Here is an 18,201-nt window from a genome sequence, read left to right on the forward strand (position 1 = left end):
AGACAATTTTCCCCCCAAATGAGACATACAGAATGCCCAAGAAATATATCACAAGATGCTCAACATCACTATCAGTGAAGTGCAAATCAAAAGTACAACATACACCACCTCATTCCTGTTTAAATGGCTTTTACCAAAAAATAAGTAATAAGTGTTGTTGAGGATGTCTAGAAAATGGAGGTCTTAACAGATTAATGGGAGGAATGTATAGTGGTGCAACTTCCATGGAATAACTTTTGGAATTATCTCATGAAATTTCACAAGGAACTGTTATACGGCCATTAACCCACTACTGTATATAATTCATTTCTGCATATATATTCAAAGGAAAAGAAATAATTATCTCAAAGGAAATCCGTACACCCATGTTCACTGCATCTATATTCACAGTAGCCTAGAAACAACCAATTATGGGAACAATCTAAGTATCTGTCAGCATGTGAAGAGATTAAAACAATGTGATATGAGATATATATATATATATATATATATATATATATACCCATATGAATTTTATTTAGCCATTGAAAAAGAAAGAAATTCTTGCATTTGTGGCAGCATGGGTGAAATTGGTGGGCCTAATGCTAAGTAAGACAAGTTAGAGAAAGACAATTACTGTATGATCTCAAACGCAAGGAATCTAAAAAGAAAAAAGAGTAGAACTCAGAAACAGCATAGGTAAGTGATTGCCAAGGCTTGGAGAGTGGGGGAAATAGGGACAGGTTTGTTAAAGGTTATACATTTTAAAATATGAAAATTATAAACTCTGAGCATCTAATGTATAGCAAAATGACTATAACTGATAAAATTGTGTTGTATAATTGATGCTGTCTAAGAGAGGGGAACTTATTTGTGTTCTCTTCAAAAAATAAAAGGTAAACATGTCAGATGACAGGAATGTGACTTAATAAACAGGGAAGACCTTTCTAATACATATGTAAATGAGGGTCAGCACCATGGCAGAGGGGTAGGTGGAAATGGCAAGTATAGTGGAGTGGGTTGCCATTTCCTCCTCCAAGGAGCTTCCCAACCTAGGGATTGAACCATCTCCTGTGTCTCCTACATTGCAGGCAGATTCTCTAGCTGCTGAGCCATCAGGGAAGTCCTAACAAAACTACCATATGTCCTAGAAATTCAACTATTGGGCATATACGCTGAGAAAACCATAATCCATAAAGACACGTGTACCCAAAGTTCATTGCAACAGTGTTTACAATAGCCAGGACATGAAAGTAATCTAGACGTGCTCTGAGAGAGGAATGGATAAAGATGGTGTGGTACATCTATACAAGGGAATTTTAATTAACCTTAAAAGGAAGCGTATTTGGGTCACTTGAGCTGAGGTGGATGAACCTGCAGCCTGTTATGTAGAGTGAAGTAAGTCAGAAAGAGAAAAGCAAATATTGTATATTAATGTATGTATGGAATCTAGAAAAATGGCACTGGTTAACCTATTTTCAGGGCGGAAGAGAGACACAGACAGAGAAGAGATTTGTGGATACAATGGGGGAAGAAGAGGGCAAGTTGAATTGAGAGAGTAGCGTTGACACTTAGTACATTACCAACTGTAAAATATTAATAGATAGCTAGTGGGAGGTGGCTGTGTGACACAGGAAGCTTAGCCAGTGCTCTGTGACAACCTAGAGAAGTGGGATGGGGTGCATGGCGGGGGGATCCAAGAGGGAGGGATACATGTATACTTATGGCTGATTCACATAGTTGTACAGCAGAAACCAACGCATTGTAAAGCAATTATACTCCAATCAAATGTAAATTTAAAAATAATATATACATATATCAAATTATCATGTTATATCATTTAAATATCTTACAGGTTTATTTGCCAATTCTGTCTCAAAAAATGCTCTGCTTGCTAGTCAATATTCATGACATTTGATTTATATATGTCAGTGTCTACATAGGAAAAAGAAAACTATGCAGTATCTACTGAGAAAGGGAAAATGGAGACTTTGTGGATGCTTAAATATCACTTAAGTGAAAGGATTAATAATTAAGTAGTTCTCAGTGGATGACTAGCCCCTCAGCCTCTGGCCTCACTTTTAACTGGACCCTCTCCTCTTTCTAGTGCTTTGGTAGGTTCCTTATCTTTGAGGGCAAATTTAACAAGTCAGCTTTCACACAAATGTTATAACTGGGTTCTTAGTCCCCAGAGGTGACAAAGTCCCTTATACTTGAACCTGCCTGTGTGAAATAAAAGCCTCCCAGTATCATTCATGTTTTTACGGAGATCCAAGAGGCTGATTGGGAGGTTTTGTTTTCCAAGCTGGATCCTCTTGTCAGGACTAGATCAGGGGTGCATGAAATTTTTCAGGCTGCTTGAGCAGCAGTGGCTGTCTTATGCTTGCATACATATGCCTATCACACACACACACACACACACACACACGCACACACACACACACACACACACACACACACCACATAATAAATGATTGGTATGCAGAGCAAAGTTAGGTTCCCATTTTTCAGTGACTGAAGATAAAAAATTTAGACTGATCTTGTTGCCTTAATTCTCTTCCTTTCAGAGTAAAATGTGAATAAAAAATGTGAAACTCCTACACAAACCTTCAAATCAGAAGAGAATTTTAACTTTCCTCCTTCATTATCTTACAATAAAAATATTCAACAAATATAAATGCATAGACATCAATACATTCATAAAGATATACATACAGGGTAGCTGAAGGATCTTCTAACCAGGATGTCATTAATTTTGGTGTGGAAGGTCTCTGACAGTGTTATGATGACCAGTCACTGAAAGGTTTGACATTTTTCATGAGGCTGAATATGGTTTTCCTTTTGGACACTGCAGATCATAAAGCCTTTTTGGGGCTACTGCAAAAACTGAGAAACTTGCTCTTATTTTGCTATTACCACCTCTGATTTTTGAACCTCTGGGGGTGTCTTATCAACAGAAGTCTCATCTGAAATGACTGCTGTTAAAATGTCCATGTGTTGCATTTGGAAAGATAATTTTATTATTTGTTACCATAATAGCTGGAATTTTTGACTACTTTTCCATTCTGTAGGAACTTTTACATTTTGAAAAAATGAGTGCTTCTATTAAAGTTACAGGGACTTTGCGTAAGAGTTTTAAAAAATTAATGCTTTGATCAAATTTGGAACTAGAATATAGGATTGGGGTGACCTGATATCTCTCAGTCCTTTTGCTTGGTTACAGAGTGGGAACCACATCAGATGGTGACCATTCTGTTCCTCATACAATTCCTAGGAAGTCAGTCCACAGTCTCCTTTAATGATCCACCCCAGGACTCAACAACCCAGATTGTTGAAATTTCTTATTATATATACCTTGAAGCTTGAAGTCATTCCATGTTTTGTTTTCCATTTTCCATGGAATTTGAAACCTATTGAGTCTAATAATTCCTAATAAACTTTGATGTCATTATTAAATGATCTTGAACATAATTTTCTAAGGATAAGCCATCTTAAACATTTAGCATTTCTCATGTCTTCTTTTGCACTCTATCTTTTGGATATTTTGGCATATGAATAAATAATCATGATTGAAATTGCTTCAAAGCTTCATAATTTACAAAGCAATTTTTATATCCATGCTGGTCGTATTCTCATTGTGATAAACAAAGAGACAAGGGTTTCATGCACTTAAGGAAGAAAGAAACCTGGGAAGCAAGGAAGGAAGTTAAGGTGATGTGTAATGAAGGGTTGAATAGAGCAGGAAATAGATGTAAGAACATGAAATAATGGGATGCTTACGTATTTCAGTGGCCAAACTACAAAGGATAGATGGGTCTGCCAAGATGATAAAAAAAAAAAAAGACAAAACAAAAAATACTTACTGTAAATTTTAACATAAAATTCAAGATGAAAATTAAAAGTAAAGATATATTTCACAAGAACGTTCTAGATCATATAACTCTCTGAAACATGTAGAAATATCACTAAGCTGCTGCTGCTGCTGCTAAGTCGCTTCAGTCGTGTCCAACTCTGTGCGACCCCATAGATGGCAGCCCACCAGGCTCCCCCGTCCCTGGGATTCTCCAGGGGAGAACACTGGAGTGGGTTGCCATTTCCTTCTCCAATGCATTAAAGTGAAAAGTGAAAGTAAAGTGGTTCAGTTGTGCCCGACTCTTAGCGACCCCATGGACTGCAGCCTACCAGGCTCCTTCATCCATGGGATTTTCCAGGCAAGAGTATTGGAGTGGGTTGCCATTGCCTTCTCCAGTATCACTAAGCAGGCATCTATAATTTTAAAATACTCTTAAAGTGTATGTTCTATTATCACAACTATCTTAGAACTATTCATTATATAAAACTGGATCCAAAATACTGTTCCAAGAGCAGAAAACAGAAAAAAGTATAGCTGAACCTTGCTAGTCATACCAGCCCTTCCTCAAGGTAGCACTCAAATGGAGGGAAAGCTGGATTCTCTTGATAAACACAAGTGGGTTCTAATCCAGGTGTGGCCAGAGGTATAACTTGTATGACTCTGGGCAGGTGATTCAACCCCTCCAGTCTTCTGTGTTCTTAAAAATCTTTATGTATTTGACAACAGTTTACTGAATGCCTCCCCAGCACCAGATTCTACATTATAGAAAGAAAATACTTTGATAAATGGGACAGGTGAGGTCACTGATTTCATTAAGATTATTTTCTAGCAGAAAAGACAGGTATCTGAACAAGTAATCACAAACATGCAGAGATGGGGAAACAGGAAGGATTCATCCTGTGGGAGCAGAGAGCAAGGGAACACGGCTCCTAGTCTAATGGGTTAGGAGTCACTGTCCAAGGAACTGACACAGAAGCTAAAAATCTAAAAGATACATGGGAGGAAGCTGAACAAACTATAGGAAAAAAATCGTTCTTGGCAGAGCAAATCAAGGCAAGGAAGATAGCACAGGACCATGTTATGTTCAGGGAACTGATCAGGTGTGGTGTAGCTGGACGGGGAGAGAGGAGAGGACGGGGCAGGAGTGGAGCTGAAGCCCAGGCACGGGCCATGTCTAGGAGAGACCCATTAACAGCAGGAAGAAAAGTAGGCTCTCTCTAGGGAAAAGAGTAGCCATCCAAGGGTTTAGGGAGCAGAGACACGATTATATTGTATTTTTAAAACAAAGTCCCGCTGAAGAACAGAGGCATTATTAGAGGGAGCAGAATGGGATTTCAGGGATCTTGGTCAGGGGCTGGGGATCACTCTGGAGATTGACGGAGCAGTTTGTGGTAGAAGGTCTGGAAAGAAAATAAATCTTTAAACTATTTAAGTAAAAGAATGTTCAAAACTTACAACAAAGTCTAATATGTAGGAGGGATAAGCAAAGCAAGAGAGAAAGACGTTTTCTAGCTATAAAATAACTAGAGAGTCATCCCTGCCGTGTATGATCGTGTGAATAAAAATACGAATGTGACATTGTAGACTACATTAAGCATCTCTTATACATCCTAGTGCATAGATGAAATTCAAAAAATGAAAATGGCTGTCTTTAGAGTGAAATAATAATTCACACTTCTTACAAGTGATGTGAGGTTGAATTTTTTTCTGGGTCAAATCCCTTATTTTGCACTCTACCATTGGATGCAAAGACTCCAGTTCACCAATGCAAATGGAAAGGAATGTGGCAGGAGGCTGAGTATGTGGAAAGAGTCTACAGTGTGACTTCCAGATTATGAATGCTTCACCTTTATGTTCTGTCAGCCAATAAAAATGTTATTTGAAAATATATATCAATCTGTTTGGTGAGATTTTTCTCTTAAATTTATGAAGACGTTCAAGACCATGATCTTGATCATGGTTTGTATTCTTTTCCAGGGAGTCTGTTTTTACTCCCATGGGAGTATACCTTTCTGATGAAACACTCTGGGATGGAATAAAATCTTGAGACTCTGCAGTTTGCTCCTCCAGTGGCCAAGACAAAGTCCTTGGTAGGGGTGCTAAAGAACTGCGGTTGACCCACAGACAAGGTACGCATAGATGGAGATGGCCACACACAGACCTCTCTGGTGGGCAGGGCACAGGAGAACCATCCCACAACAGAAGAAGCCTGTTTTACTTCCCTGACTATAGACACAGACCATCACTATCACCAAGGAGGAGGGTGATGTTTCTGTATTATAGGTTAACATGCAAACATTTAGACTTTGTATCTACAAGGATGCAGTTCTAACAAAAGAATCAGAGTTGAATGGGCTTTTTTCTAAATTTTTAAGACCTCCATATCTTTATAAAGAATTATTCTCTCTGAATATTCTGAAAGACAGGGGAGTCTACGTGCCACAGTCTGTAGAGTCGCAAATAATTGGACACGATTTAGGACTGAACAACAACAAGTCTAAATATTCAATTGTGCCATTACAATAGCTCTATGTTACTCAGGAATTAAATAAATGGGGAAAATTTGTATGGAGAAAAACTTACTCTTGAACATTCTTTAAATCACCCACAAAGAACGGTATATGTGGTTTTATACATACTTTGTAGTCTTACAATCAGCCTGGCATGGTCAGGCTTTCTCAAGCAATTAGACAAATTCCTACCTCTTTAGTGGAGAAACCAGATGAAACACTAGGCCTCTGTTTAGTGCTTACTTTTTAAAAATAAATGATTGTCTGTCTTCTGCTTTTTAACACAATATATACAAAGTTTAAAGGTTGCTTTCTACTTACATTTACTACAAAACATTGGCCACATTAATCATGTTGTACAAAATATACTCAGCCTACCATATATCCAAGAGTTTGAACACTCAGCATCACTAAATAACCCCCCACCCACTACTAAACACTAGGTCCTTCTCCACATCTGTGAGTCTACTTTTCCGATTTTTTTTTAAGCACGTTAGTTGAGTAACTTAAAGCTATTCAACTTTACTGCATACAAAAGAAACGAACTTTTCTAAATCTATTTACAAAATCAACACTCAAAGTACTAATTTTTAAAATCAACTTTCAAGAATAATTTGAATCAATTTATTGTCTCATTTAAGTAGTAAATTACCTAACTCTTTTGCCATGTCATTCAAAACAGTAAAACATCATTGGCCTAATTAGGCATGCTTTTAATGAACTGGGATATTAACTGTGCAGAAAAGAGTGGGGAACAATGTAAGATTTCCCTTCTCTTTTCTCACTCATATGTGTACATTAATCCAAACGAATCCCAATGTCACATTCTTCTAGATTTTTATTCATTCTCATTTAATTTTAGAACTGGAAGAAAAGTCCAAGATTATCTGCCATGCCAGATACCTTCTTTTTGCCCTTCTGGATATACTTTCTTCTTTCTCCACCATGTTTATGGCCTCTGTGAGATGGCCTAGGGACCACATTAACAGGCCCTCTTACTTTCTGTCTTCCTGTTGGGATCAACATATGGGAAGCCCTGGAAGGAGATGGATGGAAGGAAACAGAATGAGATCAGTGAACTTATTCCCCTGGCTCCCTCCTCTTAAATTTTCCAGATACAATTACACTTTCTTCAAGGTGTCATCCTCTGCAGGACTCTGTTTAAGTTCCACAGATGCCTCCTTCTTCCATTTCTTTGGATCTAGCCTGAAAGCAACTCATTTAATAGCAACCAACTCCCATAACTTGATAACACTCTCAAATATTGTCATTTCAGTATACTGTTTAATTTGTTTCATTTCTAAATGCTACAATTTATTTTTACACATAAAAACAGTGAACCTGAAGAAACATGACTATCAAGTTCAAGGTAACACAACCAGTAGCCAGCCAATGAATGATGGCGGGAAGAAACCAGAACATTACTTTGCCAGGAACAGAAGCTTCTCTGAAGCAAATTAAACAGACAAAAAGATGGAGATGTTCTTTGAACCACAGAGCAGGGAGTTCAGTGGGACTGACTTGGAAAATAGGAGGAGGCGAAGTCCAACCTTTCTTATCAGGGATATGTCTCTTCTCTCCACCCTCTCCATAGCTCCAGGTTGACAGGCAGGCTGTCCCGACAGAACAGAAAATGCAGCTACTAGAAGCTGTATCTTTACTCATCCCAAAAGCTCTAGAGAAGTCCCAGAGGCAAGTATAGTTAAGTTTGCACTACTCACAAGCCCACCATGAACAAATTAGGTGAATCTCAAGTGCTCAGATCAAGACAGGTGGCCATTCCTGGAGTGAGGAAATAGGGTCAGCCCCACCCCCAAAACATAGACTCAGGTGGGGAATAGATGATTTCTAAGAGAAAGAGACAGACAGAAAGCAGAGGAAAGAAACACTTCTAGAAATAGGAGTAAAAGTAGTGTAGAACCACAGACAACTGGTATACCAAAGCAAGAACAGAATCAGTTATCTGAACCTAATTCAATTTATCTTTCACTATGACATATACCAGAGAAAGCAATGGCACCCCACTCTAATACTCTTGCCTGGAAAATCCCATGGACGGAGGAGCCTGGTAGGCTGCAGTCCATGTGGTTGCTAAGAGTCAGACATGACTGAGTGACTTCACTTTCACTTTTCACTTTCACAAATTGGAGAAGGAAATGGCAACCCACTCCAGTGTTCTTGCCTAGAGAATCCCAGGGACGGGGGATCCTGGTGGGCTGTCGTCTATGGGGTCGCACAGAGTCAGACATGACTGAAGCGACTTAGCAGCAGCAGCAGCAGCAGCATGACACATACAGCAACCAAATAATCTGACCGAACCTAAATCTTATTCCATGGAACCCAAAGAAAACAATCAACCTGTACATACCAATGATGAACATTAGTTTTGTAGTTACAAGTCACAGAGAATTATCACATACATTATCTCATTTAATTCAGTTATTCCAGATTCAGATTTCCATATACTTTGCCTGTGGCCTTTTTCAAGGTCAAACAAATGTTTGTGAACTTTGAGAATCCAAAGATTATTTCTAAATGCTTCAGTGGTATTCACATGTGGTTAAGAAACTATAGTGTAAACATTTCAGAAGAACTCATGCTCGTCAGTTTTATTGTGCTAAGAATCACTTGGAAATTCAGTCAGAGACCCATTAGGATATAATTCTAGGTCAAAGGCCAAAGTTCTTGGAATAGTCATGTCTTCTTTTCTGCAATCTGCATTTTGCCTAGACCCCAGGGGTCACTCTAATACTAAAATATAGCTCCCCCACTTCCAGTGAAAATCACTGACCAAGGCTTCTGCCATAATATTGCAGAAAAGCGTGGATATGTGTGCCTACTTACCCAGAAATGCGTGGTTAGTATAAAAATCTCAAGCAAATGATCAAGAGGCCAAGGCTGGAAGACTCTCATGATGGTTTTGGGGCAAATTGTGGGTTTTCTCTGGTGAAATTTAGAGGTCAGAAAATACATGAAGATGACCCCATGATGAAGTATTTAATAAGCTGGGGGAGAAAACCAACTTGGTGTGGATTCTACTCAATTTAGAGTGAAAACTAGAACTTTATTCAGAAGGTTAAGAGGAAAGACCAAACACAATAACATGAAAGAATGAATTTGTTTTGCCCTTTCTTGATAAAGGTAAAAAGTATTTAATACAATAAACCTAGCAATATATTTATATAAGCATATTTAAGTTTATATATGTATTATATCTATTATAAAACAGTATACAAAAGTGCATATATACAGTTTCAGACATTTTCTAAATTTCTCAGTTATGACAACAGATGGATTGAAGGTTCCCAAATTTGCAACTGAAACTCACATCATGTGATATTTTCAAATGTACTTTTTCTAAATGGTGATGCCAACCATGGATCAACCCGTTGGCAGACATGAGGTCAGTAATCCCCATGTCAGAGTTTATTTGCTACTGCTAGTTAGAAAACCTGAAGTTGATATGTCTGTCAAAGCTCATAACTGTTTTCAGTGCATTTCACATCAGAGGCAGGTGGAAACGCCCACTCTCTGGAGGAACCGTCTTTGAAAACTGGTGACAGATGTGATATGAGGACAGAAAAGGAGAAGTGAGTAAGCAAAAGGTGACTCTAAAATCTTGAGCCTCTAGCTGTGTATTCACTCAACTATGCTTACAGAGCCCTCTGCTTTTCTACTGACTACAAAACAGTAGGAAAGAAAGCAGCCCAAGTCAGCCTGCTCTCTTACACCAATCAGTCACTGAGAAATACAAGAAGTAACCGTTTTAGGAGATGCAATCTTATTCACAAGGTGCTGGGAGGGTTCTCTTAGTCTATAAATTGTTTCTAAGGGGATTAACTAAAAGTAAATTAAAAGAATCTGATCAAAATCTCCTAAGTCCTTTCAGAATTTGAGTAGAAATGAAAGGCACGTTGGTAACCAAGATTCAGTCACAGATGAGTCAGATCCAGAACCAGTTTAGACAAATATCTGTGTATCTTATCTGCTCAATCTGGATTCTCCCCATTTTCCAAACAAATGACTATGTAGTATTATTTAAGATGCACAATTCAGTTTTCATTTCAGTCTACATATGAACTTTGACATGTTAGCACTGTGTTGGAAAGAGGATGCAAACAAGTAGATTTATCAGAGTTTGAGAAGCAAAATAAGAGCTACTGTTGTGAAAGGAAAAATGTTGCATTGCCTAACTGATGACATAATGTCTAACGGGTTAAGGCAAAGTTAAGGAACAGATCAGACATCAAGATTCAATCTCTGAGGCTCATGTTTTGAACTTTCCATTCTGAACATAGACTTCCACAATATTATAGTGCATCATCATCATTTCAGAAAAGATGATGGGGAAACAAAGCGTTGTCAGGAGTGTTAATTTTCATCACAGTGTTTAATATTAATATTAAATTAATAGTAATATTAGTTAATATTTAGTTTCTAGCAAATCAAATAATGTATGCAAGATACAATGTCAAGTAAGCACCGATATAATACGTTAAAACATTTGCGTGCATACATGAACTCAGAAGACTTTTTCTATTGTTATCATAAAGCATGTTGAACATGCAAAGAAAAAAATAGAGAGCCCTATCCCTAAAATGTTGTGTAATCTGAAGATACAATTATTCTCCACTAGGATAATGACAGACACCCATAAAATGGGTAATCCACAAATAGTAAAACAACAACAGTAAAAAATCCTATGAATGCAACTAATTTTCTGGGACTCAGTTCGGTTCAGTTCAGTTCAGTTCAGTTCAGTAGCAGAGTCATGTCCGACTCCTTACGACCCCATGAATCGCACCACGCCAGGCCTCCCTGTCCATCACCAACTCCTGGAATTCACTCAAACTCACATCCATTGAGACGGTGATGTCATCCAGTCACCTCAGCCTCTATCGTCCCCTTTTCCTCCAGCCCCCAATCCCTACCAGCATCAGAGTCTTTTCCAACGAGTCAACTCTTCGCATGACGTGGCCAAAGTACTGGAGTTTCACCTTTAGCATCATTCCTTCCAAAGAAATCCCAGGGTTGATCTCCTTCAGAATGGACTGGTTGGATCTCCTTGCAGTCCAAGGGACTCGCAGGAGTCTTCTCCAACACCACACTTCAAAAGCATCAATTCTTTGGCACTCAGCTTTCTTCACAGTCCAACTCTCACATCCTTGACTAGACGGAACTTTGTTGGTAAAGTAATGTCTCTGTTTTTCAATATGCTATCTAGGTTCGTCATAACATTTCTTCCAAGGAATAAGCATCTTTTAATTTCATGGCTGCAGTCACCATCTGCAGTGATTTTGGAGCCTAAAAAAAAAAGTCTGATACTGCTTCCACAGTTATCTGTTTGCCATGAAGTGATGGGACCAGATGCCATGATCTGCGTTTTCTGAATGTTGAGCTTTAAGCCAACTTTTTCACTCTCCTCTTTCACTTTCATCAAGAGGCTTTTTAGTTCCTCTTCACTTTCTGCCATAAGGGTGGTGTCATCTGCATACCTGAGGTGATTGATATTTCTCCCAGCAATCTTGATTCCAGCTGTGCTTATTCCAGCCCAGCTTTTCTCATGATGTACTCTGCCTATAAGTTAAATAAGCTTGGTGACAGACAATATACAGCCTTGATGTCCTCTTTTTCCTATTTGGAATCAATCTACTGTTCCATGTCCAGTTCTAACTGTTGCTTCCTGAACTGCATATAAGTTTATCAAGAGGCAGGCCAAGTGGTCTGATATCCCATCTCTTGAAGAATTTTCCAGTTTATTGTGATCCACACAGTCAAAGGCTTTGGCATAGTCAATAAAGCAGAAATAGATGTTTTTCTGGAACTCTCTTGCTTTTTCAATGATCCAGGAGATGCTGGCAAATTGATCTCTGGTTCTGCTGCCTTTTCTAAAACGAGCATGAACATCTGGAAGTTCACGGTTCACATATTGCTGAAGCCTGGCTTGGATAGTATTGAACATTACTTTAGGAGCATGTGAGATGAGTGCAATTGTGCGGTAGTTTGAGCATTCTTTGGCACTGCCTTTCTTTGGGATCAGAATGAAGACTGACCATTTCTAGTCCTGTGGCCACTGCTGAGTTTTTCAAATTTGCTGGCATATTGAGTGCAGCACTTCCATAGCATCATCTTTCAGGATTTGAAATAGCTCAACTGGAATTCCATCACTTCCACTAGCTTTGTTCATAGTGATGCTTTCCAAGGTCCACTTGACTTCTTATTCCAGGATGTCTGGCTCTAGATGAGTGAACACACCATCATGATTATCTTGGTCCTAAAGATCTTCTATGAATGGTTCTTCTGTGTATTCTTGCCACCTCTTCTTAATATCTTCTGCTTCTGTTAGGTCCATACCATCTCTGTCCTTTATTGAGCCCATTTTTGCATGAAATGTTCCATTGGTATCTCTGATTTTCTTGAAGAGATCTCTAATCTTCCCCATTCTGTTGTTTTCCTCTATTTCTTTGCATTGATCACTGAGGAAGGCTTTCTTATCTCTTCTTGCTATTCTTTGCATCTCTGCATTCAGATGCTTATATCTTTCCACTTTACTTTGCTTTTCACTTCTCTTCTTTCACAGCTATTTGTAAGCCTTCCCCAGACAACCATTTTGCTCTTTTGCATTTCTTTTCCATGGGGATGGTCTTGATCCCTAACTCCTGCAAAATGTCAGGAACCTCCGTCCATATTTCATCAGGCACTCTATCTATCAGATCTAGGCCCTTAAATCTATTTCTCACTTCCACTGTATAATCATAAGGGATTTGATTTAGGTCATACCTGAATGGCCTAGTTGTTTTCCCTACTTTCTTTAATTTACGTCTGAATTTGGCAAAAAGGAGCTCATGATCTGAGCCACAGTCAGCCCCCAGTCTTGTTTTTGCTGACTGTATAGAGCTTCTCCATCTTTGGCTATTAATATAATCAATCTGATTTCAGTGTTGATTATCTGGTGATGTCCATATGTAGAGTCTTCTTTTGTGTTGTTGGAAGAGGATGTTTGCTATGACTAGTGCCTTCTCTTGGTAAAACTCTATTAGCCTTTGCCCTGCCTCATTCTGTATTCCAAGACCAAATTTGCCTGTTACTCCAGGTGTTTCTTGACTTCCTACTTTTACATTCCAGTCCCCTATAATGAAAAGGACATCTTTTTTGGGTGTTAGTTCTAAAAGGTCTTGTAGGTCTTCATAAAACCATTCAACTTCAGCTTCTTCAGCATTACTGGTTGGGGCATAGACTTGCATTACTGCGATATTGAATAGTTTGCCTTGGAAACGAACAGAGATCATTCTGTCGTTTTTGAAATTGCATCCAAGTACTGCACGTCGGACTCTTTTGTTGAGGATGATGGCTACTCCACTTCTTCTAAGTGATTGCTGCCCACAGTATTAGACATAATGGTCATCTGAGTCAAATTCACCCTTTCCAGTCCATTTTAGTTTATGATTCCTAGAATGTCGACATTCACTCTTGCCATCTCCTGTTTGACCACTTCCAATTTGCCTTGATTAATGGACCTAACATTCCAGGTTCCTGTGTAATATTGCTCTTTACATCATCAGACTTTGCTTCTATCACTAGTCACATCCACAACTGAGTATTGTTTTTTCTTTGGCTCCATCCCTTCATTCTTTCTGGAGTTCTTTCTCCACTGATCTCCACTAAAGGTATCTAAAGGGCTGATCCAGATTATATCTGTTTCTCATTTTATATTCTTCCTTAAAACGCTATTTCTTTAATAAAGTGTAGCTAATTTGCATTCTAAAAGTGTGAGGTGGATCAAAGTTTGTCACTCTTGTAATCTAAGTGTACAAGATTATCACAGGTACAGGCAATTAATAAGCAGATTGCCCTACACCCAGAGACCTTTGGGACCCCTCACTAGAAGTAAGGCATATTTGAGATTTCAGCTCAGTTACAAATAGAACTAGGCAGAGAAAGCTTATACACCCTGTTCTCATTTTCTCCATTTTCTTTTGAAATTGAGAAAACACTTGAGTCACACTGAAGTGATATTATTGACTTGCGTAACTTTTTTTTTTTTTTTTGCTCTGCAATGTGAATGTGCATTTTTCAAATATCAAGACTTTCATCTCAGTTGCTCCACCAGAAAACTCTATAGAGGCTGGAAAACATTTCTATATAAGGGTTTGCTATGCTGAGAGGAGAAATACTCTAGCTTGGAAGAGGTTGTAAAAATCCCATCAGAAAGCTCTTTTGAGTCCTCCTCAGCCTAAACACTTTAGTGAGAGGGGTCAAAGTCACCAACTGCTAAAACAAAATCCAAATTATACAGTGCTCCCACAAGAAGGGTCAAACAGTAAAAATGCCCTTAAAAAGCAACAGGTACATTCTCCTAAATCCTACTGATTTTTACAAGTTGTCCATAAGTTTAAAAGACTAGCTTCTTAGGTATCATTGTAGAAATGAAATTGAACTGTTCAAGAAAGAGGGAGTGGTAACAATAGTGGTGTGGTCAGTCCAAGCTTTGAACTCTCAAAGCAACCAGCCTGCAAACTACAAAGCACCAGATGGTTTTATAAACCCGAAGGTCCATAAATCTTTCCTTACATTTTCTCCCCCCCCCCCAAAATTGTTTTCTTTGTAGGATTGCGGAAAATGGTTGCCATGGAGTATCTGAGCCCCCCAAACCCTAATAGCTTTTTAAGTTTTCTTGCTCTGCATGCAGGAGACACACAGAACAGAGGCCAAGAGAACAAGCTCAAAGCACAGAGTCATCTGGCAGCAGTCTTGCTGGGGAGAGAAGGCTGAGCTTCTATTTCTCAACCTTGACTGTCTCGCTGTAGTCATCACAACTTAATGAAGTTCTAAGATTTTAAACATTTATGGACTAAGCGTACAGATACCTCCTTCAATTGGAAAAATAATATATGTTTCTGATTTTCAAATACAACTCCAAATCTCCAGGTTTTAAATCATATTCAGCAATGGCCAGAAAGAGAGAATGATGGGGGAAAAGACTTCCCTGATTTTGTTATTTAGTCACTAATTTGTGCCTGATTCTTTTGCAACCCCATGGACCGTAACCAACCAGGCTCCACTGTCCATGGGATTTCCCTGGCGTGAATACAGAATGGGTTGCCATTTCCTTGTCCAGGGGATCTTCACCACTCAGGAAATCAACCCTGGGTCTCCTGCATTGGCAGGTGGGTTCTTTATGGCTGAACCAGCAGTGTAACTTTAATTTGTAATGGAGTCAACTTTATCCCTACAACTTTTAATGTGTGTGTTTGAGCTACCCATTTCCCACATCCTACCCAGTAGAACATGAGGAAGAGTACAAAAAATTGGAGGGAAAGAGGGGCAGACAAAAGAGCAATTGTTAGCCACAGTGTAAATTGGCTCATTTCACTTTTCAAATTCTGTGTACACACCTGTGTGTGGAAGCGTGTCCCAACTTTGTCAGGATGGGATTCAATCAGGCAAGAGTCTGCAAAAAATATGAGGCTTTGATTTTGCTACAAACTTAGTGATTCAGAAAAGGGCAACTGTTCTTGGCAGACCCATCTATATTTAACTCTTTTTAAATTTCTCTTATCAAAGTCTTAAAGGTTTTGTATAAAATTTTTCAACACCTTGCTTAAGTTTATTTCTAAGTGTTTTATCTTTTTTTTTGATGCTATAGTAAATGGGATTGTTTTCTTTATTCCACTTTCTGGTAGTTCATTGTTGATTGATAGGTCGGCAACTGAGTTTCGTATATTGGAATATAGTAAAATGATGTATGCTACATCTTTAAAGAATAGATATTTTCCCACAAATAAGACATGTAGATGATCAAGTGGTATATGACAAGATGCTCAGCATCACTAATAATCAAAGGAAATGCAGATCAAAAGCACAAGAGATATCACCTCATACCTGTTGGAAAGGGTAGTACCAAAAATGTAAGAAAAGACAAATGTTATTGAGGATGTGGAGAAAAGGAGTGCTTATGCACTGTTGGTAAGGAGGTATACTGGTGCAACTCCCACAGAAACATACTGTGGAGTTTCCTCAAGAAATTTAAAAGAGAACAGTTATGTGATCCATTATCCCACTTCTGGATATATAGTCAAGGAAATGAAATCATTGTCGAGAGAGATCTGTATTCCCATGCTCACTGCAGCATTATTCACAGTAGCCTTGTAATAGAAACAACAATCTTTCAACAGGTGAATGGATTAGAACAATGTGATGTGACATATATAGGAAAATATTACTTAGCCATTAGGAAAAGAAAGAAATCCTTCCATTTCTGGCAACACGGATGAAACTGGAGGGTATTATGCCAAGTAAACTAAGTCAGAGAAAGACAAATATCATAGGATGTCAAGTATAAGGAATTTCAAAAACAAAAGATGGAACTCAGAGTAGAAAAATGATTGCCAAAGACTGGAGGGTAGGACAAATAGGGAGAGATTTTTAAAGGTTAAATATTTTCTTGTATAAAAAATTAATGATGTCTGAGTATCTAAGTTTGAACTTCATGATCTATCATGAGATCTAATCATGAGATTGAACAAGTTCTGGGAGTTGTTTATGGACAGGGAAGCCTGTGTTGCCAGAGTTCATGGGGTCACATAGAGTCACACACCACTGAATGACCGACTGAACTGAAGAGAATGGAACTTACCTGTGTTCTCCTCAAAAAGCAAAAGTTAAACGTGTATGGTGATGACAGTGTTACGTAATAGAAAGGGAAACTTCTTTTGTTTTTAATACATGTACAAATCGGGGTGGACAAGATGACGGAGGGGTAGGTGGAAGTGGAGTACACCTCTCTCCACTGATGCATCAAGAATGTCTAAAGACGCAGCAGTTCCCACGGAAGACCAGGTGAGCACTGGCAGGACTTCCTGACTACTGAGAAGGAATATCACGATCCATACAGAACTCAGTAGGACAAAGGAAAGAAGGGACAAGGAGGAAGGGAAAAGAAGGAGCAGAGCAAGTGGGACCAGCCTGCACCTGGGGGAGAAGGAGCTGAAGCGCAGGGGAGAGATCCCCATGTCCATGGCCATCCACTGGGATGGGGGAGGCATTTGAAGCTGTTGGGGAGTGAACTAACTAATCTGTCACAGTCTGAACAGAGGGAGAATCACATAGACAAGCCATGCTGCAGCCTTTCATACCTCGGACAGGGTTGTAAGTCCACTGGTGTCCACAGAAGCTGGAAGCTGGAGCCATGGGCATTGCAGAATGACTGTTGACCGTTGGGAGACAGCAGGATTGGATGGGATAGAGGAAATCTGCTGCATGGACTGCTTCTTAAGGAAAACCAGGAGGACATATAATAGGGTTCCACTGCCTGTGGAGTAGAGCTGTCTCTTTCTCCATGCTGGTACCTGCAGGTTGAGATATAGAGAAAGACTTCAGTGAGGGTGGTCCTTGAGTGCCTGACGCACTAAGCAATGGAGAATTTTGAATGTCTATATACCAGACCCTAATCTATTCTCTATCTAAATTTTGGGTTTTAGCATCATAATGTTTTTATGAACTTAAATTTCTTCTGGTAAAGTTTCTTGTTTACAAATTAAGCTAATTCCTCACATCTGGCTCATTCTTGGTATTTCAAGAAACTTTGAGCTCCTTCCTTCCTCTCAAGGCAATACTGCACTGCACTTTGCTGCCATTGCTGACTTCCCATACTTTGACTTCTTGCCTAATATATTATGTGTCTTTCTCTATTCACTATAACTTTAGTAGTATGTGTCCCTAGGTTGGTATTAATATTTATAATTAATTATTATCCTGATGCATTTGAGAACCAAAAGGACTACAGTTACAACAGTAGTAATACATTACCCCCAAATTATAATCCATTCATGCACCCATTTAAACTGATTTTCTATCTAT

General features: G+C 38.9%; 1 pseudogene; it reads right to left on the reverse strand.

Annotated features, from left to right (window-relative positions):
* LOC138425124 (placental prolactin-related protein 3-like) overlaps nt 1-17,532 on the reverse strand; it is a 33,044-nt pseudogene extending 15,512 nt beyond the window's left edge.
* Between the last annotated feature and the right edge of the window lie 669 nt (nt 17,533-18,201).

Source organism: Ovis canadensis, chromosome 20 (assembly GCF_042477335.2).
Source record: "Ovis canadensis isolate MfBH-ARS-UI-01 breed Bighorn chromosome 20, ARS-UI_OviCan_v2, whole genome shotgun sequence".
NCBI lineage: Eukaryota > Metazoa > Chordata > Mammalia > Artiodactyla > Bovidae > Ovis > Ovis canadensis.